We start from the raw sequence: 18890 nt of genomic DNA, 5'->3' as shown, positions 1-18890 counted from the left end.
CATATCATATTAAGTTTGGGAAAAACTGGCAATAAAATGAGCTGTGGTTACAAGAAAAGCCAGCCAGGTGCATGCAACGGAGGGAAATGGTGTGTCTGAACGTTATCGGATGAGCCACAAACTTGATACATCACACATCTATGAAATTACATATACTTCTTAATTGGATCATTCCAAATCAAATCAGGAAAACACAACCAGAATTACAGGAAATACTGGGATCTTGGGCAAATTGCCTTCAGTGTCTGCTCTCAGTTATGCTATCTGTAAAACACAATCAATAAATGTAACCATTAAGTAAATGCAAAATGTGATTAGTCTGATTCTTGAACAGAAAAAATTAGGCAGTGACTTGTTCAGAGCTGTGTGTCAGATATCTGCTTTGTGCTACATTACAACTATAATACAATTTCCAAATGCTGAAGAGGCTGGAAAATGGAAGCTGGAAAAACACATTACGGGCACACAAACTGAACCTAGAAAATCCTTCGATTTGCATACGCACAATTAGTAGTGGTATCAGCTTTCCCTACACACGTAAACTGAAGTAATAAAATATGTAAAAGCAAACGGTGAGGACTTAAGGAAACATGTCTTCACCCATAGGTACGATCCTAACACTGCATATGTAAAAGTTATCCTCTGCCCTTGAATTTTCAGTTACTTTGGCAAAACCCATGGCAGAAGTTTTAAGTGATGCTGCAAGTAGGCACCAAGGAGTACGTTAAGGAAAAGATGGGAAATCGCAACTATTTTCTGTGTTGATCAATTTTAAAAGTAAACGGAACAGGAAAAGCATGAAGAGCACTAAAGATTCAAAGACTGGCTGGGAAGGATTACTTAGAAGTAGTTCAAAGCTGAGGTTTGAAATGTTTCATGTCTCCTTCTATAATCATCTGTTGTGTCCTTTAAAGGGTTAACTCAAACCTTCTTCTGCAAGCTAAATAAACTGAGTTCCCTGGAAGGAATCACTGGATGACTACATTGTATTAAACATTAAAAATTGTAATACAAGACATCTGCTGAAGTTATAAAAATGTCCTGTAGCTCCTTGAATGTGTAAATTTGCTTTGGTCATCATATTACCTAATGCATTTTTCCAATATCAAACACAATTGTGTGAAGTGCTTTGAAATGATAGATGCTCTATAAGTGCAAAACATTAATGCGACACACTTTACTTAATTTGGACATGCTATAGTAGGATGTCTCCATTATTGAGACATCTGCTAGGAAACTGATTTGGCCAAATCACCGTGAGTGATAATGACTGCTGTTTAATCAAGACAGTATTAACATAAATTTTAACTTCTGTCAAGCAGCTTAATGGTAAATTACTGAATGTTAAACTGTCATGGAATTTTACACTCTGGTCTTTTAATAAACAACTTCTCAGTTATACTAAAATGTGTGGTGTCTTCAATGTGCGCTCAGAAAGAGCTACATACAGTCAGAAGAGTTTTGAAGTCAAGCAACACAAGACTTGAAACCTTAAACTTAATTTTTGATTTTAAAAAGGTTCAGCACTGGAATGGTCTTCATTTTTGAACTAAATATGAGATCTTTAACAAGAACAGTACATCCAGATGTGTTTATAACTAGAAAGCAATCAGTATTCTAATTAATTTCTGCCTTTGACATTTCTGGCTTGGATGCTTAACCTTGAACAGCTTTTTACATTTTATACAGATAAGAATCAGTGAATTTCTGGCCTTAGTACTGTAAAGATGGCTATAAACATTGTGCCTTTCCAAGACAATCTCAGATTATGTGGTTTTATCCATTACTCATTGATTTTGCTAATCAGTGCATCCACTTACAAATCTGCCTGAGAGAAATATAAAATTTCTGGCATCCTTACTCAAAACTACTAGGAATTAAAATACTAGTGGTGGCGAGTCACCACACTATGGCATCAAGGAGAGGCCTCTCCTGTGCAAAAGCCTAACAATGACAGATACTGCCTTAGTTATTCACTCTTAAAGGAAGGGAAATCCCAGAATCCAATATTAATTATATAATTGACTTGCCTGAATTTTAAACGAAACATAATTTTAAATTATTCCACAAGTTACTCAGTTAGTGAGCTTGTTACAAGCAGAATAGCACTTATTACAACACACCTGAGAACACGCACATCCCTAAGAAAGGGAAGAGAAATAAAGGAGACAAAAACCATCACAGACAGCAGCTCAGCACCACAAATCATATGTTCTGCATGAAAGGATGACGGTTCAGTTCTAAGGACAAGCATTCTAAGGAAGAAGCAAACTAAAAAAAAAAATTGAAAAATAAGCAACTGTATTTAGGTTTCCATAATGCACCAATGTAAGAGACTACTTTCTTAACTATGGATGAAAAAAGCCAACCCCAGCAAGATGTTGGTATCAAACCATATACTGTTTCTGTTCTCACTCACCTCTAAACAATAACAAGAAGGGGCAATTAACTGATCTATGGAAATATTTTATAAACTGAAAGCACCTTAGTCTTCCAGGCAGCAGAAAATGTAGAGACTGGTATGCATACTTGAGTTTGAAAGGAAGTGCTGTGTTGCCCACAGGAAGTATCATGCCTTAACATAGGGAAAAAGAGAGCATAACATTTCTTTCCTATTTCAGAGGAGCAATTAAACGTAACACTTCCCCTCCCTACAATGCTAGGATGAACACTAGATTAGGTTTCTTATTGTGACATGAACACAAAAAGTGTCTGTGAGCAGAAGAATGTACATCTGGTTTTGTACCATGCATGAACACATGCACGAACTGGACATGGGTCCTACATGACTGCAAGAGCACGTGCAAAGGGCTAAAACGATCACTACTAATGTCACAGTCCCACGCCTTTCATTCACAGAGCCTCGAGAGAGCCAACATTTTCAACACTTTCACTTTATTAAGGCTGAAACCCATAATTAAGTAGGACTCATTCCTTCCACTGTCACTTCATAATCACACCACGCCACCAACGGTCACTCTCTCCCAGTCCCACTCCTCCCACTCTTGATCTGTGCCAGCTGAAATCACGACAGGGGACAAGAAGGCCAAGCTTTTCCACAGGTCTAATTCTCAAAGCAACAGCCACCTTTAGATGGGAGAGAAAAAAAAAAGAAGGAAAGTGTGCTGTTGCTGTGGAAACAAGGCTCAAAAATACTACTAATAGATCAAGCAGCTCTCAGAGGATCAAGCACACTAGCGAACAGTTACTGGAACTTCCTTCAGCACGCAGGAAGGGTTAGAACAGGGAACAGAGTCAGCCCAGATGTCTCCATCATTTCCCTTCTTTTAGGGGATTTGCGCCAGCTTTTCGAGTGAGTCCCTCCCTACGCTTCATGAGGAAAGGTAGCTTGATTTTGAAAACATTTACTATCACACGATGGCCTTAAACTGGAAAGAGGATTGCACAGCTTGCTTAAATTCTTGATAGACATATTAATACAGAATCTAGGACAGGGTGTTTAAAAGAGGGCTGCTGAAATTCATGGGCCTGCCCCAAGAGTTTACATGCTGAATTCAGAACCAATGCTGATGAATGGTAAAAGAGAAAATTAAACTACATCCTAGCACAGTTCTTCAGTTCCTAATTCCCTAAAAGGTGAGAAAGGAATAAATACAATGTGATCATGTAACTAAAGACTGCATGATGATTAACACACAAAAATGAATCAAGACCACATAGACACTATCGACATCAGACTGCTCTAACTTTTGAATGACTTGACTTTAAAACCATTCTTGTGCATAAATCTTGTTTTGTTCCTCTCTCTATTCCCTTTGAGATCCCTTAACTGTATAACTTGTTCACACCCTACTACACAGGCTCATACAGGCTTGTATAGTTTAATACCAACCAGCAGGGTAGAACACCATAGTTAAACACGGTATTAATGAGAATATCACATACAAAAAAGCCAGCTCCAGGTTTTCAGGACAAAAAGAATTGCCGAGTGTGAAGATTATAACTCCTCATACTATCAAAGATCAGGTAAAACCAACAACCAGTAGCTATTTGACACTCTGAAACGCTGATTTTGCTAAGACACTTTAAATGTCAGATGGAGATGGCAGGGGATTCCAGCAGGTTAGAAATTTGTTCAGCTTAGCAATGCTACAGTGCTACCGGGCATTAATTCCCCCAACTCTGAATCTTCTACCCTTCCTTCTTATCCCCACAAAACATCTCATATTAAAAGAAACTAGACATTGGCAAGCTAGAAGAATGATTTATTTTATAAGGGTGTTGTGAAGCTTAATTCATGTTTGTAAAGCCCTTTGTATTGTGCCTTTCATCTACTGTGGGAACCTCACAGTATTATCAATAAGGTCTTTTCTACAGTAGAAAGGCTTTGCTAAAATAGCTATACTAGCAAATCTGCCTAGTGAGATGTGGTTTACACAGGCAAAAAGGTTATTTTGCCAGAAGAGCTAATACAAATGCCCTAAAAACACATGCTGCACTGGCAGCAGCACATTTGTGGTAGTATCTAACTGGATAGGATATTTTATGGCAACTAAGTTTAATTTCTGCAGGATCTTAACAAAACACAGCTATGCTGGAAACACCTTGAAGAGTAACTCTCATCAGCATATTTTGGAGACTGCAGATAAAGGAAGTGCTTTTACTACTTTCATAATACAAATTCTCTGCATTTGTTTATTCATGTGAATTAGCCAGAAGTAACAGAGCCCTCTGTGAAGAGATCCCCTTAGCAGCAAATGCATTAAGATAAAGCCTTGGTCAGATATATTCTGCCAAATAGAAAAGAATGGAATATTAACGATGCTGGAATGAATGCCTAGAAATGACTCTTATGACGGCAAAGAACACGGATTGTGGTACAAGAAACTAGCTCATGTGTCAATCATTTTTAAATGTGCTATTATTCTTCTTATTTTCTATTCAAAACTCCAGCTTTCTCACTCGAGTTTAGAGCAACATCAAATAGCCAACTGTTATTTGTCTTGTAACAAAGGTGGAGAGGTGCCATCACGCCAGGTTTCCAAATGACTGTTGCCGTTTTCTTTCTAGTCGTGTTTAGTTTTATCCTGAGCTGTTTACTTGGCTAGCCTGTGGCTACCAGCAGTAGTGCATTTACATTCTGCCTTGCAGTGTTTTCACATCTTGCTAGAAGTCTGTAGCAATTCTTAACACAAAATGGCTTGCTTACACAGGGAAAGGAAGCTCACCTGTCTCAGCTCTGGAAGGCTTTTCTTCCACAGATAACTGCATTTATTTTCGATGGATGTCTCTACATACCCATCTGCAGAAGCACAGAGTTTTTGAAAACCTACGTGCACCAGGGTGTAACACTACACAGAGCCATACCTCAAATCTGTGGCTGGTCACAAATTAGCTACATAGTTTCCCACAAACTGATGCAGGTTTGACATGCTTGGACCTGGAACAGAACTCAAAATTCAAAGACAGAAATTGCCACAGTTAAGAGAAGTAGGAATCTTAACAACATGGAAAATCTGTTTTCCACATGAAAGATGTTTTCATTACCAAAATGTAAGCAGGTATATTCAGTTGCTTTCCACTGAAAGGTAAAGCTAAATCTACTTTAAAGCAAAACTAAACATCAAACTCCATCTTCTCTGCTGTTTAGACAAATTAGAAAAATGCTAGCTACAATACATTAATCAGTAAGGTAATATTTACCGAAATAGCACTGTGGAATCCATAGCCCACGTACCAGATCTACTCGATGTGTTGTTTTGTAGCACCTAAGAATTATTTATGTGACCTCTGAAATGATAAGCATAATAAAAATTATTGATTTCTGTTACACATTTATCCACAACCTTTACTCATTCACTGATGTACCTGTCTATACTACATGCAGAATGGCATTAACCTAAAAAACAGACTTGTTTCATTTTAAGCCTGGACCAGAACTGACAAGGTTCAAATGAGAGTCAAAGTACATGAAATATTTTGCAGATTTGCTAAGCTGTGCAACAACGCTGTAGTAGCTTTTTTAGAAAGCAGGCTGGGCTTTCCTGCTTTCAGTTAAGAAGCCCTTTATTGCCATGAGATCATAAAAAAAGCTGGATTGTGTTTCCTTTTCCCACTTGTATACATTTTGCATGTAAGTGGCTGCTCCTGATCAATTGAGACTTAGATATTAAATGACATTAAAAATTATGTCACAGCTCACTTTCAAAAACTATAAAGACGTCCCCACTAGCTCTACACCACAGGCCAGACCATTCTCCATTTGCTCTACCTACAGCACCAGCAGCCATGTACCCTTCCATCTTCCATGACATCCTCCCCTGATACTGCCAGAAAAAGGTTTACATGAAGATCAAGCGCAGAATAAGGTATTAGACAGTAGCTACACTTCCAGCTGGAACAGTTCATTCTTGCCTTTGGAATACTCAGCAGAAGAACTTAACCACCTTTAAAAATAAGGCTGTCCTGCCCCACTGCTTCTTCCCATTGCAGCCACTTCTCTGTTTTAGCTCCTTCCCTCTCTTAACTGCCTTCTTATCCCTGTCTCATTATCATCCTCCTTTGGCTTCTGATCATGCTGACCGATCCTTTGGTTTCTTCCCAGGAACAGAGCTGACAGGGAATTTGAAAGGTTCAATGTCTGTTTCCGTATGCCCTGGGTTCTCACTACACAGAACTGCTGCCTTGCTAGCATGTCATGGCACTAAACTTTAGCTAAAACATTGCAGAAAAAGGCTAAGAGCAACTATGTGGAGGCGTAGGCCTCAGGCTGATCCCGGCGGAAGGTCACCTACTGAGAAACGTCCCTCCAGCACTGACAAAGATATCCCACATTTATCATTCTCAAGTTCAAGTACACTTCAAGGCTAACTTTGTGTCTTCCATTTGCGTTTGTTACAAAAGGCACACACTCTCAGGCTTTGCTTTTGTATTTTGTGTTTATTTGTTGTTGTTGTTGTGGTATTCTTACTTTTCCTAAGTTTTATAACTGCTCCAAAGTTTCTGTAGGGGTAGAAGTGAAATTTTACTGGGTTGAAATGACAGTTATTTGGCATTAACAGCTGTGCTGTTCTACACTGAAGCATGAAGCTGCTCCATAAAAGAAATGCACAGTTACAAGCTGAGGAGCCCGCTTCTACCTAGAGACAACTGAAGCAGCCCTGAATGGCAGGGGAAGGCTGAGGCTGCACGTTCTCAGCAAGACCTCACAAATAAGCTCAAGGTGTTGCTTTTAACTTTTGATACCCTTCATGATTTAGGTCCTGAACCACTAAGATCGGGAAAGAGTCCAGGATAGGTTAAAGATTTAGTTACTGAAGAGCATTTACATTTCAATGATGAACTTCCTACTTCTAAAAGAATAGAGCTGCACTGACTTTCAGAGCCTGCTAGGACTTACATACTCAGCCTTTACGGGGATGATGGGAGGAAGGATCAATACTGAGGAACAGAAGATTTAGCTGTTAGAGAGACAGTTTTATAGCTCCCAAATCATCTCTATAGATGAAGTATACACCTATAGCTAACTGCACCTAGGGACATGTATGGTAAAGAAACAACACAATTTGGAAAAAAAAAATACACAGAACTGAAGATGCACTAATTTTGCACAGAGCACTGCAGTACAAACAAAAATCCAGAATTTCTCGCATGGCTAAAAAAAAAAAAAAGCCCACCACAGATGCATACACTATTTCTCTGAATGTAAAATACAGGCTTCAAATGCACCTACTTTGCAAATTCACATCTTCACGTATCTATGAAGGCAGCATATCAGCCTCTGCTTACATATAAGGTGTCTAAAACAAATCATCAGTCCTAATTGAGGAAGATTATACATACAGTATTTTGAAAACTACTTGCTTTTTGGCCTCTCAAAAACAGCACTGGAATTCCGAACAACCTTCACCTGTTAAAAACCAGCACACTTGCATGCAGTTTTGTAATTTCTTTCACAAAGGAAAAGAGCAGTCACTTCATGGCTGAAAACCGGTCAGAAAAAATATCACCTTACGACTGACCATGCAAAAGACTTTAAATGCAAGTGCATCTGTTGCCAAAATATTAGCGCTCCTAACACCGCATATCCTCAAACATTTTATTCAAAAACAATTATTTCATAAGGTTTCCTTGAAAAAGGTGTAAAACAACCAGAACAAAACTGCATGATGCGTGTCACATTGCTTCCGTCTTTCCAGGATATGTGTGAGAGCCAGTATCTCATGCAGGAATACAGAAGGGTAGCTCCAAACCAGTAAACAAACCCACTGTCTGAAAGTCTGTAATGTGATCTTATAATAGCTGATCCTGAATTAATTTTAGAATCCTAAGATTTGAAGAGGTGAAGGAAAAAAGTCAGTGCTGGGTACGTTTCACATAATGATCTGAATGCCTCTATTGTCTCTTCGTCATGCTAAACTTTGCTTTGTTGTTGTTTTCATCTTTCCTTTTAAAATAGCCTCCTGCAGCTCTAAGCTAAATATCTTCCTGGAGCTTCTATGTGACAGCTGCAGTATCTTAGCCATCTGTTTAATTTATATTTGCTAATGCAGCTCCTGCTGTTTTCAACTGACAGCTTTTTTCTCTCTTATTACCCCCACACGGGAAATCATTGCACTTGCCAAAGTTTCTCTCTAGTCTCAGATGTCAAATCAAGTCTGGTGACAAAAGGTGATGAATGAGGCCCTTGTGCACCTCTCTTTTGTTTTATTAAAACTTTGAAAAATTTAAATGGGCTTTTATGTTAATTTTTTAAAGAAAAAATATTAAAAAAAAAAAAAAAGAAGAAAGGAAGTGGTACAGAAACAAAGAGGAAGACAGTAAAGAGAAATCATACCCCCTTCCTCTCAACATGGCAATTCTGTGGGAAGGTTGAGGCTGAAGTCTCTCCAAGATACTCTCAGAAGCAGATCTGTTCCTCGTCCGTTCACTAAAGCCACGCATGATTCACCCTCTTCAGTGAGCTATGCCCACCTACCAAGCTAAGGGTTTGGCTGACCGCTGAGCTCCCCTCACTTGCAACCAGCATGCCTCCTACTTTTTCTGGAGCGCTCCGCAGCTCAGACGCTTTCACAAACCAAGGGGAAGCAATGTAGCACCAAAGCCCACTTGTTGCAAAGCGAGTACTCAGTGCCATCCTCTAAAGCCTCCTGCAGGAAGGTGCTGGGGCTGCACACTGTGCTACTAAGAGACACTGGATAAAGGCACAAACTTGGCTCCTGAAACAGTAGCCAGCCAGCCTTACATAGCAAGCACTGATGTTACTATCCCTGTAACTCTCCTAGAGAATGTAAAGAGTGTAGCCCTGCTGAAAAGTGACATCAGGTTTAACATAAAACTGAAATTTAACATAGATAACCCTGTGCTGCTTAAAACCCTACCAGCTGAATCACAGAGAACTCTGCAGTCCCTGTTGCAGGTTATGCAACACCACACTAACTGGTGACTAGCCCCAACCCAGAAACCTTACACACAAAGAGCTGCACATACAAAATATCAACAACAAAAAATCACCTCAACGATAATACAGGCCTGAAAACCTGAAGAGTCACTACTCATCTTCAGCTGATTACTTGTACTTTATAGCATTTCATAAATAACACTCAAGAAAGCATAAAGTATTAAACTCTAATCTGTTTCTACGTGTATAATGTCCTGAGTCAAAGAAAATTATTCTGTCCCCCATCTACTATACTACCTAGACCAAAATTATCCCTTATAGCAATTCTTCCTTACCTCAAGAAGTGCGTGTGCAGTCTGAAAAAGAGCTGTGTAGATGCAGACTGAGCGAAGCTGTTATACCAGATGCAGACTGAGCAAAAACACCAACCTGGGGAGAGAGAAGAAATTTTGGATAAATATGTGTACCTGATGGTGTAAGGCACAACGGTGTTTTCTGAACTGGAAACATTCTCTGGCCAGGGCATCTGATCCACTTCAATACCTGAATTACTGCAGTTTCCAGTTCAGGAAATTACAGTAAAGCAGTTCTGATTCTAGTGCTTTGAATTTAATCCACTTTTGCATGCTTGCTGGAGTGCCGGAGGATGCACCTGCCCCTTTGTGACTCTTTTGGCCAGAAAGAAATAGGAATAACTGAACTGACTATATATAACTGACTGTTACCCAAAGCTGCAAACATAAAGATTAAAGAAGAACTGTAAATTAAGCACACTGGCCTATTTCTTATTCAGCCAGGTTTTTGTTTTTTTTTTTTGTATGTTTTCCCTCTTCCTTCTGGGTTAATGAGAGCTATATCCCAAGCTCCCGAAGGAAAAAGGAGCATCTACCACATGCTCAGCCTGGCACACCCTACTGTAACTGTTAAATAGAAAGGCTAAGCTGGGGACTGGGAAGACCACGTACTTCCCACTGAAAGGAGACAACCAGCGAACACTGAGGTGCTCTCCAAAGCCACCAAAAGATGTCTTGCCCAACATGACACTTTACTTCCTAAGACCCGGCTTAACAAATTTTTCAAAACCATGTGCAGGAAACAAGAGATGCCCGTAAGAAGGCAACAGATTTTACAGCTATCAAATGGGGTTAATTTCTTCTTTGTCAACTACCACAGCCCAAGGACAGACCAATATTTTTCTACCCATTAGCAGCAAACACAAGTAAATATTAGCATTGCTTCCCACGGAAGGTTACATTACAGCAGGTACTCTCTTCACTCACATCTCCTTTTGCACATCTTTTCACAATCTGACAACAAAAGCTTATCATAGTCTGCAAGTAAAAAAAAAAAACACCCAAAAACAAACAAACAATCAAACAAACAAAACCAACAAAACAACAAAAAAAACCTTCTTACCAAAAAAAAAAACCTGCTTTATTTTCACAAAATTCCTCTGTTATCCAACTTCCTAGCACATGCAAACCATGCAGGCTTGTGGATGTTGCTCGAAACAAAAAATAAAAAAGTGCCTTTGCTGTTCATACTGCAGAGATAGATTTCACTAAGAAAAACATACAGCAAAATGAGTAAGTTTGTTTTGAGGATGAAAGGCATTATCCAAGGGTAGATGAATTTTGCAGTAGAGCCAGGCCCAGGATTATCTGCCCTCTCTAAATGTTCTGAACACTGAACATGCCATCAGAAAACATCTGAACTAAACACTTTGTTCTTAGCCTGGTCAGACTTCGCTTCACCCAAGCATTAACAAATTAAGTCAGCTCTCTACTACCCAGGATAACAAGGGACTGGAACACCCAAATAATGAGCAAGCCCTGACCACACAAACCCAGCTGCACAGAGGCTACAGCCCAGAGCCAGCCCAGAATCTATGCACTGTGCTCTCCAGTGCTGCAGGTTCTGGGAAGTCTCTTACCCGAGGCAGAGGGTCAGCCCCACAACAAAACCCAGCTAACAGACCTCTCAAAGCAGCAAGGATCACAGTGCAGGTAACGTGTTACTCTTTCATCAGCTCCACGTCTCTATGTCTTGCAGAGCCTGAGCTGCAGCCCAAGGCTGCAAGCGGTGGATCCTGGCTGGCTCCTGAATGCCCAACTCGTCCAAATCCTGCTTCCCAGTGGCTTGTGCTCTGGGAGCACAAGGCAGAGACATCAGCGGTGGCTCTGAATAAAGCTGGCAAAGGTTCAGCAGGTCAATTAGCTCGGGGTGTAAGCCATGCAGGAACAGACGCACTGCTTTCAGGTCCAAGCCTGGGGTCTGTGCATGGATAACCTGCAACCTGAATCATCTACTCAGAGAAAATAAAGCCTTAGCTGTAAGAAATAAATGGCGAAAAGGCCAATTTAAGTTCCTATGCAGTAATTCAGAGGTCAAAAGTTAACCTGTCATGCTTCCAAAGGCAACCTGCAACATCCCCCATACATTGTTTAAAGTCCTTTCCTCTCAAGTTCTGCCCGTGTGCATTCCTCTTCACTTCCCAGTATCCTCAGGCATTCCCCAAGTGCCACTTCTGCAAAGTGTATACAAATGAGAGTCTCAAGAAAATCAGACTTGACTCTGTAGTATCTCCAATATATGCAAGTAGTAATATACTTAGCTAAGCAGAACAGTCCATATATATCCATATATATACACACAGCATTTCAAACTCAAAGCGTTACAGACCTTAATACTTACTACCATGAACCTTTAATCTGAGCTCCAACAAACAGGTCATCATAGCCTTCCTCAAAAAGGCAATGCTAGTTCATTTTCAGCACAGAGGCAACAGCTTTCAACAAATCCCAAAGAATTTTAAAGTTTCACTTGCCAAAAAATGAAGTTCTATTGCTCATCTGCACTTTAGCTGCTCAGATTTAAAATGAAGAGGCAAGTACAGCTGCTCACAGTTGATAAGGCCTCCTGCTACTGGTACTATTTATAAACAAGAACCAGAGTAACAAACCCATGTACTCTAAAAAATGAAATAACTGTTGGATAAAACACAGAAATAGGAAGATGGGACTAGAAGCCACCTTCTTTACTGGATAAATCTCTCTCCTGTAAGTCAAGGAAGAGCCCATTTTGGTGAAGGTGGTAAAAGATCCATACTCTCTCTGAAGATCAGCCACCAAAGCAGAGAATCTCAAAAACAATTTCTAAGTCGGTACACGATGGCAGCTCCTGACAGGATCTTCTGGGTTCTCATCTGAATGCTGGGGCAAGCGCCTCTGCCAAGCCACTAATGCCTTTTGCCTGAGGTCACTGACTCGCTGTTCTGTGTACAGGCTGCTGCTGCCGCCCAGGAGCAGAGGCATGGCAGGATGACGTATGGGAGCACAGCTTTAGTGCTTGTAATTAACCTCACACGATGCCTGATTTGTGGGGTTGTAAAGCATAGATGGAAACACAAGCTTAGGGTCCCAGGAAGGAGCTCTGCAATAATAAGGAACAGGTCATGTGGCCTAAGGGGCAAAACAGAGCAAAAATGAGAGAAGAAAAGAGAGAGGAGGATGGAACTGCAGCGTGCTTCCGCCTGTGCCCATGCTAGCTTGGCCCAGAGCTGCCGTTACTCCTGCAGGTGATGTTCAGCCTGAATGAGTCTGAAAGCCTCAGCCTAAGAGGATGTCACAACCCACATGTACACAGTGATGATGCTACACTGAGATACTGCTTATAGGAGAGGAAACTGCAGCTTGTCCTGCATATATCTGCAAGATGCTATCACTCAGTGCTCAGTCGGGTACCCAAAGTGTGTTACAGAGGAGTGTTAATAGGGTCAGGGTACAGTTTCACAAGCAGCAGAAACTAATGTTAGTGGCTACTAGCAAAAAACGTCGATCCACATCCCTGGCTGTTCACAGCACACTGGTCCAAATAAGTGATCCACCAAAAATGATTAGAAGTCAGTCAGATTTATGAGCCAACACACGCACCCTCCAGCTGCCCGGCTGCAGGAACTGAAGCGAGACAGAAATGCCACAACTGTGGGAGATGAGAGCAACACTGACCTTTCCAGGAGAAGCACGGTCTGAGATCACCTTTCACAAAACAACACCTCTATTGTACAAATGAGAGCAGAAGGCAGGGAATACAAAGGCTGGCTAGAGAATATCCTAGACCGTTAGACCATATTCTCCCCAAGCTACTTGTTTTGGGGGGAAATTCTGGTCTTGGACATGCATTTTATTAACTTTGTGACCTCCAGTTTCTTCCATAATGTTACTCTGCTACAAAATACGGTAAGTTTTATTTAAAACAGAAGAAAATACCACTTCCACTTATCCCTTCCTCTACTTCCATCCTTTTGCTCTACTAACAAATCCAGTCACTGCAGAAGTCCAGTGTTCCAGCTAGGGAAAAGCAAATACAGCCAACAAACAATAAGCAGACCTGGCAGCGAGGGGTGTAGGGAACACATTGGTATTGAGTGCTGCAGCTCCGGAACAAGACTAAAGGGCAGGATTTCACAGGGACAAATCCGAAACAGCTCGCAGCTGGCCTAGAGGCACACGCTGTACAACTCGATCTGATTACAAGGGACATCCCTCACGCTGCTCTCAGATCTGACTGTCCCTCACTAGCCTGCTGTTCCTAGTCTTCGTGGTAAACCGCCATCAAACACCTACTCAGAAATCCGAGGGTAGAGGGAATGGTATTTATGTTAAAGAGATTAATCCCACTTCTTGTCATGCTTCCCGTGCTATATGCTGGTTTACGGTTTTTCATTTTGATTTTGTGTTCAGTCAAATTTGGGCAAGACAACAGCAATTTCAGTTGCAGTGCATCATGTAAAAAGAACAAAACAAAAATTCTCAGCTCTGAGAATCCAGCGTTCTGCATCTGCAGACAATGCAAACACCAATACTACATGCATGATGTTTAGGCACAAAATCAGTCTCAGACACTGATCAAGGGGATTTTAAGTTTAAAGCATGCAACAGTGACTGGGATAAGACTACACACAAACACAGAGTACCTGAAATTGCCATGTTTTTCCAGTCAAACTCTCACAAGTGTTCACCAGTGAATCCAGTCTCCCCATCCCAGATGAGCAGACACACTGCATATCTGAGCCTTTTAACTAATGGCCACATGGTTTGTGGAGCAGCAGCTCTGCCAGGTGAGGAGAAATGATCTCCTGCTGTGCTGACCTAGCACAGAAACATGTTTTGTCTCGGCTGGAAATTGTTCTTACATAACCGGTGCTCTCAATGCACTAGAAAATAGCTTAGATATCCGGTATCACAGATTTTAATATTCTCACTATGGATATGGCATCAAAATCCCCACTGCCTCTCATTCCTCACACACTTAATATGTTGATTGAACTATACACCTGTAATTCAGTTTACAATTTACAGGAGGCAAAAGGTAGAGAGATTCCAGTAAATGACACTTGAGATAAGAGAATGAGTGACTGGAGAGCACAGCACTCATTCTTTGCATATAGCCCAGCCGATACAGGGCTTAGAAATCCACTTGACCAGAACAGGTAGGAAGCTCTGGTGAAAGACAAACTACAATTCATTTTCCAGACTTTAAGGCTGTAACATACAAATGAAGGGCTGTCTTCCTGAGGCTAGGGACAGACGGCTTCAGTCTCCTGCTCTGCTCAGGGCTCTCCCAGCTGCACGGCACAAAGCCGCCTCCTTTCTCACTGCCTCGGCGTTAAGCAGCGGCAGGCAGGAGTGAAACTGAAGCAAATGAGGTCAGTCCCACGTTGTGCTGGCTGGGAAAGCTCAAAACAGAAACCCAGGCACTATTCACTGCGGAAAAGGTGAAGTAAAACATTTAGCAAACAGGAGGAGGTCTAGAGCTCAATCTTCCTCCAGCTGCCTGCACAACAGAGCAGAGCAGCCAGGACAGGAGGCTGTGGGGCGAGACATGAGAGTGCCAGGCTCTGGCTACTGTCTAGGTGGGAAAGGAGGAGGGAAAGATGATGGTAGGGGAAGTACAGCGAGGAAAGACTGCAGGGAGAAAACAGCACATTTAGGGAAGAGGTAAGCAGTAGGAGGAAAGGGGGAGACAGACAGAAGTCCCAAATAATGCTGGCACAATGCAGAAAAAAAAAATTAAATACCCTAATTTCCATTAAGGGACAACTGGAGTGAAACGTGAATAAAAGACGAAAACTGGGATTAGAAATAATAACCAGCTGAAGAACAACCAAGTTATCCAACCAATTTTCCTAGTCTTAATGCAACAATTCATTTGTTCAATATTTTTCTCCAGAATTATTAAGTTCTCTAAGAGATCTAGCAGTCTTTGTCAAAGACACTGTAATGACAGATGACAAGAAAGCCAGAATAATACATTTAACAAATTTATTTTACTTCTGTTCAAACTAGCTGTAGTATTAATTGAGATGTTATTTAAACATATTAAGCAAGAAGTTAGCTAGCAAAATGCTTCTTGGGCTTAATTAGAAATACAAAGCCATTTCACTCCTGTAAGCCACAGCAGGAACACCACTAAGATGTTCTTCAGCCTCTCTTTGCTGGGTACAGCATCACTGTCTGCTGGTGTTCCTCATGTTACCATTTTTACTTAATCTATAAATATCATTTATTTATAACATTAATTTCTAGAGTCAAAGATCCCAGGCATATGGGCACAAAGGGCTTCCTATATCCAAGGGTTCCCCTACTACATGACAAACTCCTCAGGATCCGTGATGCTCTGTCGTGACAGAGCCTGTGGAAGCCTCAACAAACGCACTGATGGGGAATCGCAGAGTCCAACGGAAGGGAACAGCACTGACACTCTGGAACACCTTTTGCTTGCTGTATTTTCAAATCCAACTTACTTTTAAGGCTTAAGGAAGACATTTTAGAAAAACAACCCATTTGAAAAGCAGGGAATTGAATAAGTAGTTGAAATAGACATGAAATCACATAGTATTTGGTGTTTGTACTATGTATTGAGTGATTACATTTTGTACAATATAAAGGACAGATCTCAAGTGTTTCAGGCTGTTGCAGAATTAAGAATGAGTGAACTCAAGAACAAAAGAGCCAATACAAGAACTAGACTCCAATAACCAAAAATTAAGGCAAAGTGTAAAATCTTCAGGATTTCCATAGCTGGGGACCTTACAGCACTTTGCCTCTAGAAAAACCTTGACAGCAGTACACTAATAAACTATGTCAGAAGGAATCAGCCTTCAGAATAGGAAAAGTAACACCGTAAGAGAACTGTATGTGCCAGGAAGGATCACTGGATTATAATAGCTACCACCTAAGCACCAATTGCTGAAGTTGGGAGGTATTTCCAGGTATAATATAAAAGTCACCTTTAGTGGTTAATACTACCAACCACGGTATGCTCATGAAAATCTCAGAACCCATAAAAGGCCCAAGTGACAGTTTACAGAGGAACAGTTACAAAACTACTATTTTGCTGCTCTCAATCTAAAAACAGTGGGACATGAACATTTCTTTTCAAAGAATAATTTAACTGAAGGCCGGATGGAACGAAGCAGGGAAGCTACCAGGAGCATCCTGAGAATAAAATTTGTTGTTGTTACAAAGTCGGTGCAATTCTCATGGGGGGAAACAAAAACAAACAAATAGAAAGGGTTTATATTGGTAGGGGGGGAAAGACGGAGGCATTTCAGAGGGCAAATGGAATCTAAATATATCTGTGCTGCAAACTGGGAGACTTTTCTTTTTCTTAAGTTGAAACCTGTCAAAAATATCCAGAAAAAACTTTTGACAATCTCTACAATTATTAACATAACAATCCTCACAAACAGAGCGGGAGAGAAAGATCAGGGATTTCATTTCATGCAAACTCAAAACCAGGTAGAAGTATATTTTTTCCATAGAGAAGGCAGCATGTAAATCAAAAAAACCCAGCAGGGTAACAGAATAAATTGAAATACACAACCCAAGTCTTAGTGCTGATTCTGTTTCAGTTCCCTCAAAATCAAACTGTTAAATAAAACAGATGCTCACCCTTTCCCCTACCCCTTATGAATGGTAACATGAAGCTGATGCCTATTAGGAAGCTAATCCCAAACCACAGTACCATGCAGTATCCCACAGGACTTCCCCCCTTTTTCCTCACCGTATCACTTTCTCTCAACTCCATCTGACATGGGTGACATATTTCTGGTAAAAAGCTGCTTCAGCAGTATATTTTTGTAAATGTATTTTTTTTGCAGCCAACCAGTTTCAAACCAGAAAACCAAAGTCCTGCTCATTATTTTATGTGACTAAAAATCACAAGTCCACTATGCATGGAATATATCTATATCTATGCCTAACGAGCTTTGAGATAAAACAATATTAGGATCTTTACAATAAATTAACTAAAGAATGGGATGGTAGATTCACATATATTTCATATATATAATATTTATTTTTGTTTTGTATATATTCACACACAGCCATGCCTTTCTGCTGCAGTAATTAGAAAATTCCCTTTTAACACAGCAGTGGCCAAGCTGCTAACCTCTTAGCATTTTGGAAGCAGCTTCCACAAGAGGAAAAGCAACCTTGCAGCAGGAAAACTCCAGCAGGGCGACAAGAGTCAAACAACAACAGGCCAGAGAGCATCAAATGGAAAGTGTACTCTTGTGAAGCTCAGCCATGTAAAAGCTGCTGATGGTACTGGGGAAGATGTATTTGTTCAGCAAGTTTAGGAACATACAGAAGGTTATTAATAGTTTGGTATAGAAATATTTTTCACTGCAATGATTTGAAGAGATACACCGAAAGAAAGAGCTCGCAATCGCTTATTAGCAATAGCACAGCTTTTCAAAAGCACACATAACAAATTTGCACTTATGACCTTAAATTGGAACGCCACCCACTGATGTATAATTCCTGTGCTGGTATGGTCCTGACACATCAGGTTTTAGCTGAAAGGTCATAAAAATATTTTCCCTCTCCTAACAAGTTAATGTACACGGAATCCTTATAGTTGGAAAAAATGCCTGAATGTAAATTCTACACCATTACTTCCAAAAGTGAAATCCACACACCAACAAACAATGCCGGGTAGTCGCTTCTCCCAAACTATTGGGTGGCCATCAGTCAAAACAACCCCTTCAGTAAACAGGAAAACCTTAAGCCTTCCGCCATTAACTAAAAATTCTCCCAATTCCTTGTAAAGCCATAGTCATCTTGCATGAAACGTAATAAATCACAACAAAAGAAATATTTTCTGTGATATTTTAGTGCTATCATTTGGATTTTTCTGCTTTGTAGCCCCATTTCATGCACTGCAGCAGTAACCCCAATACCACATTTCAACCCTGGGCCTGTTAAAATCCATGATGCTCCAATATTTGCTTTAATAAGTACCTTATTCAGGAGGCTGTTTTAACACTACCAATAATCCCGTAAGTAGGCAACCAGTGCACATGGGGATTCCTGGACTCACACTAAGCACAGGTTCCTGCTAACTTCAGCATCCCAGCCACAAACCCAGGCAAGTCAGACTGCAGAAATTCCGCTTCTCGCGTGAGGCAGCACTAAAACGAAGTCTAAAAGAAGTATCTCTGAGAGAAAGAGGTTATGCCAGA

At 40.7% G+C, this 18890-nt stretch overlaps 1 protein-coding gene across 4 annotated transcripts in view; it reads right to left on the bottom strand.

The window, feature by feature from the left end:
- NDST2 (N-deacetylase and N-sulfotransferase 2) overlaps positions 1–18890 on the bottom strand; it is a 130250-nt gene that overhangs the window by 70720 nt on the left and 40640 nt on the right. For 3 of the 4 annotated variants that reach the window (XM_068689480.1, XM_068689479.1, XM_068689482.1), the window contains exon 3: positions 9697–9790. The exons of the other annotated variant lie outside the window; for it this stretch is intronic. The gene's annotated coding sequence lies outside the window, so the exon portion shown is untranslated. The remainder of the gene's footprint in view (positions 1–9696; positions 9791–18890) is intronic. 4 annotated transcript variants of the gene reach the window in all.

This window comes from Anas acuta, chromosome 7, assembly GCF_963932015.1.
Source record: "Anas acuta chromosome 7, bAnaAcu1.1, whole genome shotgun sequence".
Lineage (NCBI taxonomy): Eukaryota > Metazoa > Chordata > Aves > Anseriformes > Anatidae > Anas > Anas acuta.
The sequence above is the reverse complement of the archived record's forward strand: the minus strand, read 5'-3'. Positions and strand labels throughout refer to the sequence as shown.